Source organism: Oryx dammah, unplaced genomic scaffold (assembly GCF_014754425.2).
Source record: "Oryx dammah isolate SB20612 unplaced genomic scaffold, SCBI_Odam_1.1 HiC_scaffold_10, whole genome shotgun sequence".
Classification (NCBI taxonomy): domain Eukaryota; kingdom Metazoa; phylum Chordata; class Mammalia; order Artiodactyla; family Bovidae; genus Oryx; species Oryx dammah.
Window position 1 is genome coordinate 32770750 of NW_024070194.1, and position 21109 is coordinate 32791858.

The window sequence follows — 21109 nt, forward strand, 5'->3', positions numbered from 1 at the left end:
TGTTCTTTCTTTATCATTGTCCCCACACTCAGTGGTCATGGATAATTTTGACTGAAGCTCAATGACGTGGATTCTTCAGGAAAATAAAATGCCATTGTTCTGTTTGCAGGGTACCCCCCAGTCCTCGGTGGATATATAGATATTGTGGATATTCTAGATCTTGATCAAAAAACACAATGACAAACATCTTTGATGAGTTCTCTCTTCTAGACTGGGTATTGGCTAAATGTTAATTTGAAGATCTAAGGAGACAAGACAGCTGTCTCCCTCATTTCTCACTATTAGAACTTCAATCATGATGATCCGGGTAAGGGGTTTTCTTCAGACTGAGATCCTCAAAGGTATTTGGTGAATGCTTACAAGTCTCACTGGAAAAGACCCTGATGTTGGGAAAGATTGAAGGCAGGAGGAGAAGGGGATGACAGAGGATGAGATGGTTGGATGGCATCACAGATTCAATGGACATGAGTTTGAGTAAGCTCCAGGAGTTGGTGATGGACAGGGAAGGCTGGTGTGCTGCAGTCCATGGGGTCCCAAAGAGTTGGACACAACTGAGTGACTGACTGAACTATAGGTTATATAAACATGAAAATAGTGGTGATGAGATTATTTATATAAGTAGGTTTTGGCTACCTGGGATTATACCAGCTTTCAGAGCTATAAATTACTTATTATTGAGTTGTTTAGTGCAGGCCATATAGAAATCTAGAAATTATGCTAATAGAGTTGACCTTTGAACAGCACTGGTATAAGGGACATTGGCCCCCTCACCGTTGAAAATGTGCCTATAAATAACAGTTGACATTCTGCATATGTGAGTCCTTTGTATCTGTGTTCTCCATTGCCATGGTTCTGCATCCATGGAGTCATCTGACCATTGATTTAACCAATGATAGATCATGTAGTTCTGTGGTAGGTACTCCATGAAAAAAAACAATCTTTGTATAAGTGGACCCTCATAGTTCAAATTTGTGCTGATCAAGGGTCAACCATATCCTAGGATTTTTTCAAATTTGGTAGACCACGAGCCAGAAAAATTTACCACAATCTTCAGTCAGTCAGTTCAGTTGCTCAGTCATGTCAGACTCTTTGTGACCCCATGGACGGCAGCACGCCAGGCTTTCCTGTCCATCACTAACTCCCAGAGCTTGCTCAAACTCATGTCCGTTGAGTTCGTGATGCCATAATCTTAGCTGAATACAATTAAATTTCTACAGAACACCTCCTGGACTTCCTCAGAAATTGGACTTCCATTACAATCTACATATACAAATTTTCCAATGATTCTGGCTTTTCAGTTTTATATATCTCACAGTGAAGTTATTCTGACTCAGTATAGAAGTTGATGTAGTTCAAATCACTTCAGATTTGTTTTGCATCAACATTGAGAAGATATTATTCCAAAGTGACCTCAGATTGCAAATATTTGGATTTCCTGGAAATGAGCAACTTTGGAAGATGATATTCTAGGTGGCAGGGCTGAACGGCTCAATTTTGCACTGCTTTTATGGTAAACTGGGAGCTAAGAAGAAAACCTGGATTTCTGTCATATGAGCTCCAGCAAAGAATAGCTGACTGAGGCCTTATTTTTTAAATTTTTTATTTGTCTATTTTTGGCTGTGCTGGGTCTTCATTGCTGAGTGGGATCTTCTGTAGTTACAGTGAATGGGGGACACTCTCTAGATGTAGTGCATGGGCTTCCCACTGGAGTGGTCCCCTCATTGCAGAGCATGACCTCCAGGGCATACAGGCTTCATCAGCTGCAGCACATGGGCTCAGGAGTTGCAGCTCCAGGGCTCTAGAGCACAGGCTCAATAGTCGTGGTGCAGGACTTAGTTGCTTTGTAGCACATGGGATCCTCCTGGACCAGAGATCTAACCCATGTCTCCTACATCAGCAGGCAGACTCTTTACCTCTGAGTCATGAGGAAAATCCAGGCCTTGTCTTTAATTCTGACTGGGTATTATGGATCAGTGGATGCCTTTGTTGCTGCATTAAAGTATCTGAGTAGGAAAACCCAACCATATTTCTGTCTGGCTTCTCCAGACCTAGTAACATTAATGTTTTCAGACTCTGGATGCCATTTATTTTAAATAAGGAAAGTCCTGATGTTTCAACATAAAGATCTCTTTCTTTCCTGACCCTGACCTTGTCATCATAGAAAAACAAGAATCCTGAGAATGCTTGTTTCTGTCTTCTTACCACAAGCTGGGTGGTCCAAACCAGACCATTTGTTAAACATTATTGGAGTCCACTGGGTAAGAATAAACATTTATTGGCAAGAATAGAAATCAGGTAGAAGGAGCTGCTATCTCCTATGGGTGAAAATGGAAATGCATAACTTTATTGAAAGAGACCTGTTTGTGATGATCCCTTGAAAAGAACAAGGTTCTACTCTTGGATGATAAGGCATGATTTCTGAAAAAATAATACCTCTTCTCTGGCTTCATTTATTATTATTTTGCCCCCAAGTTCTGTGCTCTGAGGCAAGTAAGTCACATGCTCCTGGGTGGTACATATTTTTTCACTCTTATGACACAACAAAACATGGAGCCCTGGGTTCCTCAGTAGGAGGTTCGGTTTCTAGTCTTTGCTCTGAGCCAAACCATTAATGTCTCTGCATCTCATCTCCTCCATGAAATGAAGTCATCAGTGACTCTTCCTAATCTCTCAGAAGGTAATGAAGCTGGAAGTAACATTGAAAAGGTGGTGGTGGCGCTTTGAAAAAAGGTCCCATGTAAAGAGGTGATCAGAAGAATGATAGAAACTTCAAGCATCTGAGAGTGGGCTAAAATAATTTAGGATGAAACCACATCTAATAGGTATATGTTAAATGCTTAAATACTGTTCCCTGCACTATGAATATCTTTGAAGAATCTAATATAGCCTAATTTTGTATATGTACAGCACATCTCTGTGGTGAACACTAGAAGTCAGAGCTGGTGGCTAGGAGGAGGAGGCCAAATGGTGGGTCAGGAGGCTACTTTTTATGCCTTCTGTAGGAATTGTGTGGTAGCAAAGAAACCAGTCATGGCCTTCACCCTTCCTTAATAAAAACTTACTTAATAGGATCTTACTCATATTAGTATTTATATCATTGTGTTTATTATAACATTATCATTATTTGTGTTCATGCTTTTATTTTCCTCTTGACTGTCAATTCCTACAGGATAAGGAATTTCCCAGCATCTCACCAAATGTTTGGCACAAAACTGGTGCTCAGGAGGGCTTTTAAAAATGAAAAATAATTGGCTTCTGTTTAAAGGCCCAAACTCTTTGTTAGGTACATTTAAAAACATTTTTACATGTGACAACACATGAGATGGCCATTATAGTCACAGACACACACCATTCACTTTGGCCAGAACAGATATAAAAGAGAGATTATTGGGGGAGAACTTATAGTCAGAGAAGTATTAAACAGCCCTCTGACTTTAAGCCCAGTGCTCAGGCCTGCCCAGTGGTTCTGTAGAGAGGACCCCTGTCCCCAAATGGTTCTACATCAGAAATTCTCAGACTATATCTCAGGCTGATGTCAATTTCACTTGAAAAGTTGATAAATGCAAATTATCAGGCCACAGTCAGGCCTACAAAGTTGGAAGCTCTAGGAGGAGGGCCCAGAAATCTGTTATATAAAGTCCTTCGAGTGTTTCTATGTATGATGAACTATAAAAATCATAATTCTAAACAACTGTGGTGAGAATTAGCATTGGGAGAGAATATACAGGGAATATTTGTGAGATTATGAGATGATAGAAGCTCCCTCCTCAGGAAAAAGCCTTCTTAGAACTGGGTAGGATGGGACTGGGGGCCACTCAGCCTGTTCTATTGAGAAAACTCAGAGCTGCCAGGCCAGCTCTCTGCTAAGTGAGTCAAAAAGGGAGAAGGAATGAGTCTCCAGTGTTAGCCATGTTCATTCCTCATCAGATGTGTCCTGCTCTCCTTGCTGTATAGTTACGGAGAATGAATCAGAGACGTGTCCATAACTAGCTGAAGGCACCCAGTTGAGGGGTGGGGAAGCCTACTTCAAACCAATGGTTCACTCACAATCCATGGTTCTCAAAACTTTGTGTGTGTCAGAATCACCCTCTTGGACTCAGGAAACACAGGAGGCCAGGCCCTGACCAATTCCAAGAAGCTTGGCTTTCCATTTTCCTATTACCTCTCCAGGTGATTCTGATATACTTCTTACTTTACAAAACACCATTCTAGATTCTTAGTTCTCATTCCTCACTGGGGAGCATTGAAGAAATACAAAACTCAGACTATACCTTAACCAATACCTCAGAAACTCTGCTTGAGCCCCCGTATCAGAATTCTTCAAAGATCCCAGGTGATCTCAGATGTAGTCAGCATTGATGATGCTGTCCTAGAGTCCATGCTCTAGGATGGACTGGGATGCAGCTGCCTCCCAGTGTAGATGATGTATCTAAACCATTTCTTCAGTGCCTAGTGGGTAGTCATGCTTGTTGACTATTTACTAATCTAGAATTTTCTTTTAGTCTTATATCTCCCAAATGTTGTTCTCCCTAAGTGCGTTTGAGGCAAAGTTTTGAAATTCTGAGGTTGGTTCTTAGCTATTGCTCATCTTCTCCTCCTTGTGGTTTTCCCCATCTTCTGGGGGTAGAGAGCACTCAGGACTTTCTCTTCACTCCCTGTTCTTTGAGGCTTCCTTATTGCAGCCAAAACCCTCTGCTGGAGTCCTAACTGACTTGGATCTTTCTTAAATTCTCCTCTTCCCTCAAATTAAGCTATTTTTAAGGGAGGCATAGAATAAATCTTCATAGATATCTTAATGTTGTTCTTTGACCATCCACATCTTCGTTATCCCTGAGTGCTAAAATGAGATTCCTGTCTACTCCACAATCCTTGTAAATCAGAATATTGGAGATTGAGCTCAGAGATCTGTCTTTTACTAAGGCTTTCACATCACTCTTTTGCACACTTACCTTTGAGACTGATGCCCCTCAGCCTACTGCAATGTCACATGGGTGGTAGATATCCATAAACATCCACTGACTTGAGTAAAATAAGAAGCTGATTATGTGTCTGATGAAGTAATGTCTCCCAAAGTGTTCATGACGGATTATGGCAGGTGCACAACTTGTCCAGTGGTCTTTTACATTTAACAAAAGCCACCTAGGGCTGTAAGGCCTGATTTCTTACTACCAGGGTCCCCTGTGCACACCTTTTCAGAAAGGTCTCCCAACAGTGTTCTTGAATACACTGCTTTATAAATATTCCCTAGATTTATACCACAGCAGATCCCATTGTTCTCCTGTCACCACTCATCTAAGGGCACTCAAGGACACAGCAGGTGTCTTACTTTTCCTGGCAGCTGTATGTGCTCCACCTGTAGCCCAGAGATGTTTCCAGCATTTATAAATGTTTTGAGAGAGTTCTTATTGCCAGTTTCTGGGGTAGTATAATAAGGAAGGCTTACCCTGTATTTGGAACTCATGGTTTTCAAAGGCTCAATTTCCAAATCAAACATCTAAATTGGCATCCAAATCCTAATTGCTCATTGGTTCTAGAAATATCCCACGAACTCCACCAAACAGAAACGGAAATAAACTAAAACAGGACATCTACCTACCGGATGGATGCTATTTGAAGGAGTGGTTTTAAAATTTCACTTGGGTTTTAAAGATTTGTTACTTGGAAGAGGCCTAGTACTTGGCATTATTTTCTTTTTATGGAAAAATAATTGCAGAGTATTAGTGTTTTTCATGAGAGTTTATTTTCCTGAATCTTTTGTGCTTATATTTTTGCTCTGAAACTTACACAGAATTTTCTACACTTGAAAAGTATTGAGATGATTTGTATTGATTTGAACATCAATATTCCATTTTAAGCATATTGCACAATTGACTGGCCCCATGATTTTCAAACTGTCGATTCTTATTGTGCATTAGAACCAACTAGGAGCATTTAAAAAATATTGCATCCCAGGTCCTGCACCCAGAGCTTCAGGTCAAATTGCTCTTTGGTGAGAGTAAATCACCTGTATTTAAAATAGCAGCAACAACAACAAAAAACTTCTCAGGTGAGTCTATGGGATTACTACAGTACACAATACTGAGCCAGAAATGAAGTGTTTGAAATTAATCTGATCATCAAGATAGTGAACTTTTTGGTTTATTGTTTTTATAACTTTCTTTGTGAGAAAAGTCCCACCTCTTTAACATTTTCTCCATTGTCTCAGTTTTCTATATAAATGTAAATATCTTAAACTATTTTTGGAACTGCATGGGCACACATATTTGATTTTTAGAATAGAAGTAAAATGAAGAATGCAAGAATCCTGATTTATCATGAAATTAAGAAAGTATACATAAACTAAAATGTGTACAGACAGGTCCAACGGAAGTTGAAGAATTTTTCTATATCAGAAAAATTTACTGAAGACTTTAAGTGCTATACATTGGGTTTTGACTATTGGAGATTAAAAGATAGATGTATAATTCTGTGCTAAGGTTCTTTGGTTGCAAGCAACAGAGTTCATTTCTGCTAACTCAAGCAGAAGTGAAATTTATTACATGGATTTGCAGGACTGAAGGCAAAGACAAAAGATGGAGTAGGTGAAAATCAGAATCAGAATGGACAAAATCAGTGATCTCAGTAAGAGATCACCTATACAACAATTTTGTTAGGGACCTAAGGTTGAAGTGAAAATACTTTGGATATTATTTTTACAACCTTTTATTACTCAGGTCAAGGTACAAAGTCCCAAGACAGAAAGTCCAATTTGCCCTGCTTAAGTAATGTCCCTAAAGGTTTAGCAGGGAAGGCCAGGCCTTTTGATTTATAGCCACTCCAGGACAGTGACCAGTGACAGAAAATAATGACCCAGAAGGCAGTTACCAAAAGAAGGTGAAAAGAATGCTGAGCAGCTAAAAAACAATCCTTCTCTATTATTGTTCAGTGGCTCAGTCTTGTCCGACTCTTTGTGACCGCATGGACTACAGCATGCCAGACTTTCCAGTCCTTCCCTACATCCTGGAGTTTGCTCAGATTCATGTCTATCCTTCTCTAGGCCCTCATGAAATAGTTTTAAATATTAGAAGGCAGACTTAGAGATACAAAATGGAATGTTTAGGAGTCATGTGAATGATAATATTGGCCAATTTAATTTCTGCAGAAGCCTGGAGAAGTAGATGTTATTGTATTATTTTTAGAGATAATGTAAAAATTAAGGCATGGAATCATTTAGTTGGTTACAAAGGTCACAGAGGTGACAAATGTCAATGCTAAGGGGTCAGCTGAAAACTTCCAGACTCTATTGTACACTTTCCGGCCTGCTAACACTTAAGAAGTCTATGAATGTTAATATGGGAGAAAACAGCTAAAGAAGAGAGAACTTTAAGAAGGGGAAATTGTTTTCTTTGGTGAGAGTTGAAAAGACCTTCAGGCAATAATGGGGCATGTGGAAACACAGGAATCTAAGAGAAGTCTGTGGTAAAATGTATTTCAAGGAGAGATAACAGAATAAACAAGAGCTTAAAGGCAGTTCAAATGAATCTATGATGGGAATGTTGGTATGTAGGTTAGGTGGGGTCTTAGGTTTGGATTTTCTTTCCTGAATGATAGGAAACAGCCGACACTTTTTGGTCAGGGATAAACAAGAGAGGCATAACAACATGTGTGTTTAAGAACCTTAGTCTGTGACTGTGTGCAGTATCAATGGACTTGGTAGGGGATCTGGGAGACAAAGAAGTGGCCATGTAATTGATCACTGGAAACTAAGGAAGCTGATGAAGGCTCTGCTGGGAAGCTATCAGTGATTATGGAATAGTGGCGGTGGTAAGTGAGGGAAATGTCAATGTTTTTAAGGTTTTGAGCAAAGGTCAAGTCATTGGTGCCATCAGTTCAGTTCAGTTCAGTCCCTCAGTCTTGTCCATAGCATGGGCATATAAGGGAGAGGAACACACCTGGGAGAGATGGAGATGTTCAAAGACTTGCAAATGGAGGGCTGGTGCTGGGAAGAACAGTGTAACCTGGAAATAGAGACAGGAAGTTATCTGTATAGATATGATGCTTGAAGACATGACAAGAATCAGAGGAAGTGAGCTCTTGAAGTTAGAGTTGAAAATGGTGAGCCTGTGTGCTCAGTCACTTCCATTGTGTCCAGCTCTCTATGACCCTATGGACTATAGCCGGCAGGCTCTTCTGTTCATGGGATTCTCTAGGCAAGAATACTGGAGTGTGTTGCCATGCCCTCCTCCAGGGGATCTTCCCAACACAGGGATCAAACCTGTGTCTCCTGCATCTCCCACATTGCAGGTGGATTCTTTACCCAGTGAGCCACCTAGGAAGCCCCAGTTACAGTTGAAAATGGTGGATGTGTACTATTGCAGTTTTTAAATGGTCCTTAAAATTAATCACATCCAATCTTGATCCTGTGTACAAGTCAGAGCTAAAGGAGAGCTACTTATATAGAAAATTTCTCCTCATTTTCTAAAAAGTAATTGCATATGTGTATGTATATATATATATATATATATATATATATATATATATATATAACATTTCACTCTAGAAAGATTTCAGACAATTTGCATATGTTCCTTACCTGAATCCATTATTCCTTCATGTGTGGATGGGATGAATGAGAGGAGAGGATGCCAAGCAATTCATTTTTTCATGAGCACATAGCTACTACAGAATAGCAGAGCTTGGAAATACCTCAAAGCTTTATACTGGTGTTTTATTTCACTTTCAGTTCAGTTCAGTTCAGTTCATTTCAGTCGTTCAGTCATGTCCGACTCTTTGTGACCCCGTGGACTATAGCCCACCAGTCTCCTCCGTCCATGGGATTCTCCAGGCAAGAGTACTGGAGTGGGTTGCCATTTCCTTCTCCAGGGGATCTTCCCGACCCAGGGATCAAACCCAGGTCTCCCACATCGTAGGCAGACGCTTTAACCTCTGAGCCACCAGCATCCTTTATCTCACTTTAATGCTGTGAAAATGATTTCCTGTCCATTGAGAGAGTACATGTCGTTACACAGAGAGTACTGGAGGTGGCATCAGGAATCTAGATGAGGTCAATACAATCTTACAGGAGCCTAGTGAGTTTGTCTGTGGTATGAAAAAAGGCCTCACACCCTCCTTGCCTTTTTCCCTCATGTTTTTGAGACTTGCTCTTTATGCTGAGTATTGAATGCTGCTGGTAGGGTTGCCTCAAATCTAGATGTATCAATGAACTAGGTAGGGGATCTGGGAGAGAAATAGGTGGCCATGTAATGAATCAAGTGGAAACTAAGGGAGCTGATGAAGGCTGTGCTGGGAAGCTATAATTGAGTGTGGAATAGTGGTGATGGTAAGTGAGGGAAATATCAGTGTTTCAAGGTTTTGTGCAAAGGTCAAGTCATTTGTGCCATATCATGGGCATATAAGGGAGAAGTATAAAAGGGCATATAAGGAAGATAATGTTTAATCTTCAGAGAGTTAAAAACATGATTTTCAAATAAATGTAGAATTAACACTAGTTCATGTATATAACTCACAAATTAGGAAGGATGGCAGAGTTGGATCAAAAAACATTGATGATCAAGATACATACAGGCCATCAGGAAAGGCACACTAAAATGAGATTTTACTTTTGAAGTTAGAATCAAAACCTTCCAATCCTAATCTTTGGGGTTGTCTTTTCTACCAGAAAACAATAACTTCAACTCTATAGGATCAATATCTACCAAATTAACTTGCAACCTAGACCTTTATCAAGTGCAAAAAGCAAATCAGACAAGGATCCTTTTTCTCTAACAGAGCAAAGGTTAGCAAACTACAGGGGGCCAAAATCCTCTGGCCATCTGTTTTTACAAATGATTTTTTTTAAAAATAAATAAAGTTTCTTTGGAACAAAGCTATACCTATTCATTCGTGTTGGTCATGGTTATTTTGTTTGATGATGGCAGGGCTGAAGAGTTGTGGGAAAGCAACATGTGGCCTCAAAGCCTAAATTATGTTCTATCTTACCTTCAGGAGGAGAAGTTTGCTGACTTCCAGTCTAGAGAATGAACTAATCCTTGGTTGGGTAGCTAAATGATGGACTGAACATACAATTATCCTTTTGCCTATTTCACATTTTGGGTAGTTTCTCTCAACAGGAGTAAGGAATAGAAACTTGACAATGGAAGTCTTATGAGAATGGAAGCAGCAAAGCCCACATTACCTTGCGTGCTGATTGGAAAGGTCAAGGGTTCTCTCATTCCCAGTCATGTTCCAGTTTTAAGCATAGCAGTTTAAGCATAGCATTTCTTTGTGAATACTTTTAGTGTCCAGATTCACACATACTGTGGAAGAGAGAGAGAGAGAGACTGAGAAAGAGAGAGATGGAGAGAGACTGAGAAAGAGAGAGAGAGTGGATGAGCAGGCTTTCTGTATCTCCTCGTTGGAACCTGGTCTGTATATCTAATGCTGAAAGCTGAGAGCTTGGATGTTATTTTTTATTTTGCCTCAGACCCAGTAGCTTGGGATAGCCACTGAAAAGTAGGCTGGCTAAGGAGCCACTCTGGGAGCCAAGATACATTCAGACAGAGGCTCATTGTTCTGAGGTCTGTATTTAGTTTGGGTCCAAAGTGACCTGTGTTTTCAGATCCTCGAACATTCATCACTTCCCTTCTCAGAAACAGCTGAGGAGATGAACCACAAGTTCTACCCAGAGAAACACTAAATTCACGCATAATGTCCATTTTCTTGGGAGGCAAAAAGCCTCCCCAGGTCTGAAAGAGACACTGAACTCCCGCATCCCCCAAATCTGGATTGTGCTTCAAGGATTCATTCACCCCACTTAGAAGGAACAAGAAACCTGCTCTTTAACAAAAATGGAATTACCACTTTCACTTTTCTGGAGCCAACCTTGGCTTTTCTAGAGTTAGAAAAATAAAAAATTACTAAGAGCAATTCTCTTTTGCTCCAATTGAGTCTGATGCTCCAAGCATCAACTATTGTTACTAGTGGTAACATTCTCTTCACTATTCATTTTATATTTCATTCTATGTTTTTATAAATGTATTATAAGGAATAATGAAGAGATTGAAATGACCTAAATGTCCATGACAGATGAATAGATTAGGAAAATATGGTATATACATAGAATGGAATGGTATGCAGTCTTACAAAAGAAGGGTATTTTATCATTTGCTATAGCAGGGATGAATGTTGAAGACATTATGTTAAGTTAAGTAAATATAGGTGCATGATTTCCCTTCTATGAGTTATCTAAAGTATGCAAACTCTTAGGAGGAGAAAGTAGAATAGTGGCTGGTAGGGCCTAGGGGCAGGGAGGAAAGAGAAGTGGCGATTCAATGAGTATAGAGTTTCAGTCATGCCAAATAAAAAGTTCTAGAGCTATGCCTTACAGTAGTATGCATATAGCTAACAATACTACATTTTATTTTATTTTAAAAAAAATAATATATAAAATTTATTTATAAAGTACTTCTTGACTATCTTATACATTCAGATCCTGTGGTGAATGTTTGGAATACAATAGAGAACAAAGAAATGGTTCTTTCCCTAATGAATTTAATAGTCTAGGGGGGAAGACAGAAAAGAAAGGGTATTTTTTGAAGTTTGCTGTTTTCTTTAATGTTGGCCACCAGAAATACTACATTTTAAATTAAGATGTTAGGGTAGATTTCATGTTATGCTTTTAAAAATCACAATAAAATAGTGCTGCTTATATAAACATGCATTTATTTTCTTTTAAAATAATCATAAAAATATGCTATTGTGTAATCAAAACATAGATAAGCCTCTTTAAGGTGAGGAGATGGAGCCTGGTTAGGATACATGAAGATATCTTAGGGGTTCAAATATGAACCTTAAAAAAAGACTAATGGAAACTTTCAGAGTAATGGTAACATTTATTTTCCTGTGTTTGGGTTTGTGTGAGGTATATAATAGTTGAGTGAAACAGGAAAATTAAGAATTTGGATTCTATTTTTGTTTTTTAGTGGGAGTTTCAGTGGGGCAGACTAATGAATTCTGTTATCCAGAACCATAGAGGAAAATCCTATATCCATTCTAGAAAATCCAGGTTTCTATAAGGTACACTTCCAGTATCTTCAGACTACTGATAGTAAACTCTCATTAGAATGACTGTGGAAATTGCCTCTGAGTTTTTGGGTAAAGCTATGAAACATAAACAAAGTTTAAAAAGATATAACTTTAAATTTATAACGGTTGAACAGTCCCAAGATAAAATGTTAAGAATTCTGGCATCCACTAAATTTCAAGTCTTTTATGCCCAGGCAGAAGATATTTTTAATTCATTAAGAGTCACAGAAATGGCAAGATCTAAACCTGAGATGAACCCAATTTGGAGATATAAACTTCATATATTATGGAATATATGTGACATATTTGATATACATACAGTGATGTCTTTGACAAAGGCCACTCCCTCTTGTAATTATGGGTTAGCTGTCAAAGCAACTATAAGAGTTTAGAGCATCCATTCATTTCTGCCATAAGAATCCAGTCAAACCCTTGGCAAAACTCCCATGCTTACTACCCTGAAGGATCTTGGAGAGGCGATTACCAAATTTTTATATAACATTTCATGTAGTTCTAAACACTATGCTTGGCCAAGTCTAATGGGAAATGGCTTTAACTAGCTAGGCTGGGGATTCTTTTCTTCTCTGAGTAGGTATCTTAATTTCAATAAGATATAGGGCTTCCCTGGTGGCTCAGTGGTAAACAATACACCTGATAATGCAGGAGACACGGGTTTGAGGGTTCAGAAGATCTCCTGGAGAAGAAAATGACAACCCACTCTAGTATTCTTGCCTGGGAAATCCCACTGGACAGAGGAGCCTGGCAGGCTACAGTCTGTGGGGTCACAAAAGAGTTGGACATGACTTAGCTACTAAGCAAAAACAATGGAATAAGTAGGAATAAAGCATAAAATGTTTTAATGTATAAAATCTTTAAAAATATAAAAACAGTAGTATTAATAACATTTCATTGAAAAATGTGTACTAGTTTAGTATAATTTTGTAATATTTAAGAAAATTTAGCCTATTAAAATGCACAATAAATTCAGTTTTAAAATTTATAGTTAGGCAATCATTTATTTTTTCTAAGTTTGATGTTTTTGAATTGTGGTCTGGAGAAGACTCTTGAGTGTACCTTGGACAGCAAGGATACCAAGCCAGTCATAAAGAAATCATCCCTGAATGTTCATTGTATGGACTGATGCTGAAGTTGAAGCTCCAATACTTTGGCCACCTGATGCAAAGAGTTGACTCACTGGAAAAGACCCTGATGCTAGGAAAGATTGAGGACAGGAAGGGAAAAGAGCAACAGAGTACGAGATGATTGGATGGCGTCATCAACTCAATGGATATCAGTTTGAGCAAAGTCCAGAGATAGAGGCAGAGATAGAGAAGGAGAGGGAAGCTGGAGTGTTGCAGTCCATGGGTCACAGACTTGGTCACAACATAGCTACAGAACAACAAAAACAAGCTTATATGTAGAACTGGATCATTTAAGAGTATATATGTCAGTAAAATTTAATTTTAAAATATTAGATCTATATGAATTGAATTCCTACAATGTCTGTATGAATTCTTCAAGAGATGAGAATACTAGACCACCTTACCTGCCCCTTGAGAAATCTGTATGCAGGTCAGGAAGTAACAGTTAGAACTGGACATGGAAAAACAGACTGATTCCAAATAGGGAAAGGTGTATGTTAAGGCTGTATATTGTCATCTTGCCTATTTAACTTATATGCAGAGTACATCATGAGAAATGCTGGGCTGGATGAAGCACAAGCTGGAATCAAGATTGCAGGGGAAAATATCAATAACCTCAGATATGCAGATGAAACCACACTTATGGCAAAAAGTGAAGAACTAAAGAGTTTTTGCTGAAAATGAAAGAGGAGAGTGAAAAAGTTGGCTTAAAACTCAATGTTCAGAAAACTAAGATCATGTCATCTGGTCCCACCACTTCATGGCAAATAGATGGGGAAACAGTGACAGCCTTTATTTTGGGGGCTCCAAAATCACTGCAGATGGTACTGCAGCCATAAAATTAAAAGATGTTTGCTTCTTGGGAGAAAAGTTATGACCAATCTAGACAGTATATTAAAAAGCAGAGATATTACTTTGCCAACAAAGGTCCACCTAGTCAAAGCTATGGTTTTTCCAGTAGTCATGTATGGATGTAAGAGTTGGACTATAAAGAAAGCTGAGCATCTAAGGATTAACTTTTTTGAACTGTGGTGTTGGAGAAGACTCTTGAGAGTCCCTTGGACTGCAAGGAGATCCAACCAGTCCATCCTAAAGGAAATCAGTCCTGAATATTCACTGGAAGGACTGATGTTGAAGCTGAAACTCCATTATTTTGGCCACCTGATGCAAAGAGCTGACTCATTTGAAAAGACCCTGATGCTGGGAAAGATTGAAGGCAGGAGAAGAAGGGGATGACAGAGGATGAGATGGTTGGATGGTATCACTGACTCAATGGACATGAGTTTGAGTAAATTCCGGGAGTTGGTGGTGGACAGGGAGGGCTGGAGTGCTACAGTCCATGGGGTCACAAAGAGTCGTACGTGACTGAGGGGCTGAACTGAACTGAACTGATGAATTGAAGTGATTAGATGCTCAAACAATTGAAATACTTAAAAGTGAAACTGGAATCTAAATATTTAAATTTAGTTTAAATGTTTAAAAATTTTTAAGGAATTTGTTATTGTCAACAATATCACTCAAAAGTTCTTTGGAAGCAATTACTAAACTTTACTGTGCTTTTAAATATAAACACAAAGTAAATTATAGAAAAATCAGTTTCTTGAAGTTCAACATTATTAAATTCAATGTGGTTTGGTTAAATATAGAAATGAACTTTTCTGCACATAAAAACTATGCTCAAGAACTTTACAGAACCTCATGTATATCACAGCTCATTTTGGAGATAAGGAGCTGAGGTCAAAGAAAAGTCAAGTGTCTTTTCAAAGAGGAAAAAACTGGAAAAGATGAACTTAAAATTCCATTTCTTGCTCTTCAAAAATTATTTTTTAAACAACATTTTATTAGACACATTTAGGTATATTAGATATGTGATGCAGTCAGTCTAACATTTTAAATAATTTATTATTTCAGATTGTAGCCTTTTATTTCCCATGTTGATATTTCAGTTCTTCGGGTATATTCTGACTGGCATTTTCCTAACTATACTGTGATTTCATTGTTATAGTTTCTATTGGCATTTATTTGTAGGTTTTCAGAGAGAGACTGAACATGAGTTTATTTTACCTCCTCTTTATTGAAGTATATAAAACTTTCACAATTTGAAGAGCAAAAAAATCCAATGTTTAGTCCAAGCCTTTTATTGGCTGGAGACCCTCTAATCAGATAGGATAACTTATGAACCCCCTTTCATTAGGTTTTCCTTGGAGATCAACATTCAGGAAAAGGAGGTTATACATTGCATACCCTCTTACTAACCCAGAAATTGGATGGTGAGTTGAAAAACCAATTGCAACAGACATAGAGACATAAAGATACATGTACAGTTGGAATCATGTGGTATCTAGCTATTTTAGATTGGCAACTTTTACTTAGCAACACTCAATAAAGATTCTTTTGATGATTTACTAGATCATCTCTTTTTAGTGCTGAATAATATTCCATTGTTTGGTTTGTCACAATTTATTTATCCATTAAGCTACTGAAGGACATCCTGGTTGCCTCCAAGTTGTGACAAGTATGAATGAAGCTACTATAAACATTATTTAACAGATTTTTGTGTAAATATGAGTTTTCAACTCCTCTGGGTAAATACTAAGGAGCACAATTGCTAGATAGTATCATAGTTCAGTTCAGTTCAGTCGCTCAGTCCTGTCCGACTCTTTGCGACCCCATGAATTGCAACATGCCAGGCCTCCTTGTCCATCACCAACTCCAGGAGTTCACTCAGACTCATGTCCATCAAGTCGGTGATGCTATCCAGCCATCTCATCCTCTGTTGTCTCCTTCTCCTCTTGCCCCCAATCCCTCCCAGCAGATAGTATCATAAGAGTATGCTTAATTTTCTAAGAAACTACCAAATTGTCTTCCAAAAATTGGCTATACCATTTTGCATTTTCACCTGCAATATGAGTTCCAATCGGTCCAGTCCTTGCCAGAATTTGGTATTGCCAGGGTTTAGGATCTTAGCCATTCTAATAGTTTTCTACCCATTTAAAAAATAAAGTTCATTTTTTTTATTGCTGGGTTTTAAGAGTTCTTTGTACACTTTGGATAAGTCTTTTATCAGATAGCTCTTTTATAAATATTTGGCATAGTCTGTGATTTGTCATTCTCTTGTTAGTGTCCTTCACAAAGGAGATTAAAAAAATTTTTTTTAATACCATCCAGCTATTATTTCTTTCTTTCTTTCATTAATTCTGCCTCCAGTTTTGTAAAAACACATTGCCATATTGAAGGTTTTTCATCTGTTATTTCCTAAAATTTAAAGTTTTGCATTTTACATTTAGATCTGTGATTCATTTTGCATCAATTTGTGTGAAGGATGTAAGATTTGTTTTGATTCTTTTGTGTGTGTATGTGTATGTCCAGTTGTTCTGGCACTGTTTGTTGAAAAGATTGTCTTTGCACCATTGTATTGATTTTTTTCCTTTGTCAAGGTCAGCTGACTATATTTGTATAGGTCTATTTCTGGATCTCTGCTCAGGCCCATTGATCTATTTGTCTATTCGTTCACTGAAATCACACAATCTTGATTACTGAAGCTCTATATTAAGTCTTGAAGTCTGGTAGCATCAGTCCTCCAACTTTGTTTTCCTTCATCAATATTGTGTTGACTATGCTGAGTCATTCGCCTCTCTGTGGAAACTTTAGAGGGCTACTCATGTGTCACTAGTGGTCAAGAGCCTGCCTACCAATGCAGGAGATGTAAGAGAAGTGGTGGGTCAAGAAGATTCCCTGGAGGAGAGCATAGCAGCCCACTCCAGTATTCTTACCTGGAGAACCCTATGGACAGAGGAGCTTGGTGGGCTATGGTTCATAACATCACAAAGAGTCAGACATGCCTGAAGCAAGGTAGCATGTGAGCACAGAAACTTTAAAATTAGTCTGTCTATATCCACAAAACTAATTTGCTGGTATTTTGATTGAAATTATACTGAATCTTGATATCAAATTGAGAAAAACTGACATCTTGCCAATTCTGAGTCTTCTGATCCACGAACTTGAAACTCTCCACATATTTGGATGATTTAATTAATTAGAATTTTGCTTTCCTTGGCACTTGGTAAAGAACATATCTGCCAATGCAAAACACTTAAGAGACACGGGTTCAAAACCTGGGTAGGAAAGATCCCATGGAGAAGGAAATGGCAACCTACTGCAGTATTCTTGCCTAGAAAATCCCATGGACAGAGAAGCCTGGCAGGCTACAGTCCATAGGATCACACAGAATAGGACACGACTGAAGTGACTATGCACACAGTGATATATACAAAATATTTTACTAGTTTTATAATTAAATATTGCCTTTTGAAGGAGTGCCAACGTAAATGATATTGTGTTTTTAATTTAAATTCCACTTCATTGCTGGTGTAAAGGGAAACAGTTGTATGTTAAACTTGTATCGTACAGTCTGGCTATAGATCAGTTCAGTCACTCAGTCGTGTCCGACTCTTTGCGACCCCAGCGCTGCAGCACGCCGGGCTTCCCTGTCCATCACCAACTCCTGGAGCTTGCTCAAACTAATGTCCATCGAGCTGGTGATGCCATCTAACCATCTCATCCTCTGTCATCCCCTTATTCTCCCGCCTTCAATCTTTCCCAGCATCAGGGTCTTTTTCAATGAGTCAGCTCTTTGCATGAGATGGCCAAAGTATTGGTTTCAGCTTCAGCATCAGTCCTTCCAATGAACACTGAGGACTGATTTCCTTCAGGATGGACTGGTTGGACCTCATTGCTGTCCAAGGGACTCTGAAGAGCCTTCTCCAAAACCACAGTTCAAAAGCAACAATTCTTTGGTGCTCAGTTTTCTTTAGCGTCCAACTCTCGCATCCATACATGACTACTGGAAAAACCATAGCTTTGACTAGACGGACCTTTGTTGGCAAAGTAATGTCTCTGTTTTTTTAATATGCTGTTTATTCTTTTCGTTGCAATGGTGAATGGAATTGTTTCCTTAATTTCTTTTTCTATTTTGTCATTATTAGTGTATAGGAATGAAAGGGATTTCTTTGTGTTGATTTTATATCCTGCAACTTTACTATATTCATTGATTAGCTCTAATAATTTTCTGGTGGAGTCTTTAGGGTTTTCTATGTAGAGGATCATGTCATCTGCAAACAGTGAGAGTTTTACTTCTTATTTTCCAATTTGGATTCCTTTTATTTCTTTTTCTGCTCTGATTGCTGTGGCCCAAACTTCCAGAACTATGTTGAATAGTAGCTGTGAAAGTGGGAACCCTTGTCTTGTTCCTGACTTTAGGGGAAATGCTTTCAATTTTTTACCATTGAGGATAATGTTTGCTGTGAGTTTGTCATATATAGCTTTTATTATGTTGAGGTATGTTCCTTCTATTCCTGCTTTCTGGAGAGTTTTTATCATAAATGGATGTTGAATTTTGTCAAAGGTTTTCTCTGCATCTATTGAGATAATCATATGGCTTTTATTTTTCAATTTGTTAATGTGGTGAATTACATTGATTTATTTGCAGATGTTGAAGAATCCTTGCATCCCTGGGATAAAGCCATTGCAACAAAAAGAATAAAATACTTAGGAATATATCTACCCAAAGAAACTAAGTGAAGTGAAGTGTAGTTGCTCAGTCGTGTCCAACTCTTTGCAACCCCATAGACTGTAGCCTACCAGGCTTTTCTGTCCATGGGATTTTCCAGGCAGTAGTACTGGAGTGGATTGCCATTTCCTTTTCCAGGGGATCTTCCCAACCCAGGGCTCGAACCTGGGTCTCCTGCATTGTAGACAGGCACTTTACCATCTGAGCCACCAGGGAAGTCATAACCTATATATAGAAAACTATAAAACACTGGTGAAAGAAATCAAAGAAGACACCAATAGATGGAGAATTATATCATGTCATGGATCGGAAGAATCAATATAGTGAAAATGAGTATACTACCCAAAGCAATCTATAGATTCAATGCAATCCCTATCAAGCTACGAGCGGTATTTTTCACAGAACTAGAATAAATAATTTCACAATTTGTATGGAAATACAAAAGACCTCGAATAGCCAAAGCAATCTTGAGAAAGAAGAATGGAACTGGAGGAATCAACCTGCCTGACTTCAGGCTCTACTACAAAGCCACAGTCATCAAGACAGTATGGTACTGGCACAAAGACGAAATATAGATCAATGGAACAAAATAGAAAGTCCAGAGATAAATCTACACACCTATGGACACCTTATCTTTGACAAAGGAGGCAAGGATATACAATGGATTAAAGACAATCTCTTTAACAAGTAGTGCTGGGAAAACTGGCCAACCATTTGTAAAAGAATGAAACTAGATCATTTTCTAACACCATACACAAAAATAAACTCAAAATGGATTAAAGATCTAAACGTAAGACCAGAAACTATAAAACTCCTAGAGAAGAACATAGGCAAAAGACTCTCCGACATAAATCACAGCAGGATCCTCTATGACCCACTTCCCAGAATACTGGAAATAAAAGTAAAAATAAACAAATGGGACTTAATTAAAATTAAAAGCTTCTGCACAACAAAAGAAACTATAAGCAAGGTGAAAAGACAGCCTTTGGGTTGGGAGAAAATAATAGCAAATGAAGCAACTGACAAACAACTAATCTCAAAAATATACAAGCAACTCCTGCAGCTCAATTCCAGAAAAATAAACGACTCAATCAAAAGATGGGTCAAAGAACTAAACAGACATTCTTCAAAGAAGACATTCAGATGGCTAGCAAACACATGAAAATATGCTCAACATCACTCATTATGAGAGAAATGCAAATCAAAACCACAATGAGGTACCATTTCATGCCAGTCAGAATGGCTGCGAGCCAAAAGTCTACAAGCAATAAATGCTGGAGAGGGTGTGGAGAAAAGGGAACCATCTTACACTGTTGATGGAAATGCAAATCAGTACAGCCACTATGGAGAACAGTGTGGAGACTCCTTAAAAAACTGGAAATAGAACTGCCATACGACTCAGCAATCCCAGTGCTGGGCATACACACCGAGGAAACCAGAATTGAAAGAGACACGTGTACCCAATGTTCATCACAACACTGTTTATAATAGCCAAGACATGGAAGCAACCTAGATGTCCATCAGCAGACGAATGGATAAGAAAGCTGTGGTACAATGGAGTATTACCTAGCCATTAAAAAGAATACATTTGAATCAGTTCTAATGAAGTGGATGAAACTGGAGCCTATTATACAGAGTGAAGTAAGTCCAAAGAAAAACACCAATACAGTATACTAACGCATGTATATGGAATTTAGAACAATGGTAACGATAACCCTGTATGCGAGACAGCAAAAGAGACACAGATGTATAGAACAGTCTTTTGGACTCTGTGGGAGAGAGTGAGGGTGGGATGATTTGGGAGAATGGCAATGAAACATGTATATTATTATATGTGAAATGAATCACCAGTCCAGGTTCGATGCATGCCACAGGATGCTCGGGGCTGATGCACTGGGATGATCCAGAGGGATGGGATGGGGAAGGTGGTGGGAGGGGGATTCAGAATGGGGTACACATGTACACCCATGGCAGATTCATGTCAATGTATGGCAAAACCAATGCAATATTGTAAAGTAAAAAAAAATAATAAAAAATATACATATATGCTGTTTAGGTTGGTCATAGATTTTCTTTCAGGGAGCAAGCTTCTTTTAATTTTATGGCTGCAGTCACCATCTGCAGTGATTTTGGAGCACGCCCCACCCCCACTCCCACCCCCACCACCTCCCCGCCAAATAAAGACTATCACTGTTTCCACTGTTTCCCCATCTATTTGCCATGATGTGATGGGACCAGATGCTGTCATCTTAGTTTTCTGAATGTTGAGTGTTAAGCTAACTTTTTCATTCTCCTCTTTCACTTTCATCAAGAGGCTCTTTAGTTCTTCTTCACT

At 38.6% G+C, this 21109-nt stretch overlaps 1 non-coding gene across 1 annotated transcript; it reads right to left on the reverse strand.

Moving 5' to 3' along the window:
• Nucleotides 1-18918: 18918 nt before the first annotated feature.
• TRNAC-ACA lies at nucleotides 18919-18990 on the reverse strand. Its single transcript has one exon. It is a non-coding gene; the product is annotated as a tRNA-Cys (tRNA).
• Between the last annotated feature and the right edge of the window lie 2119 nt (nucleotides 18991-21109).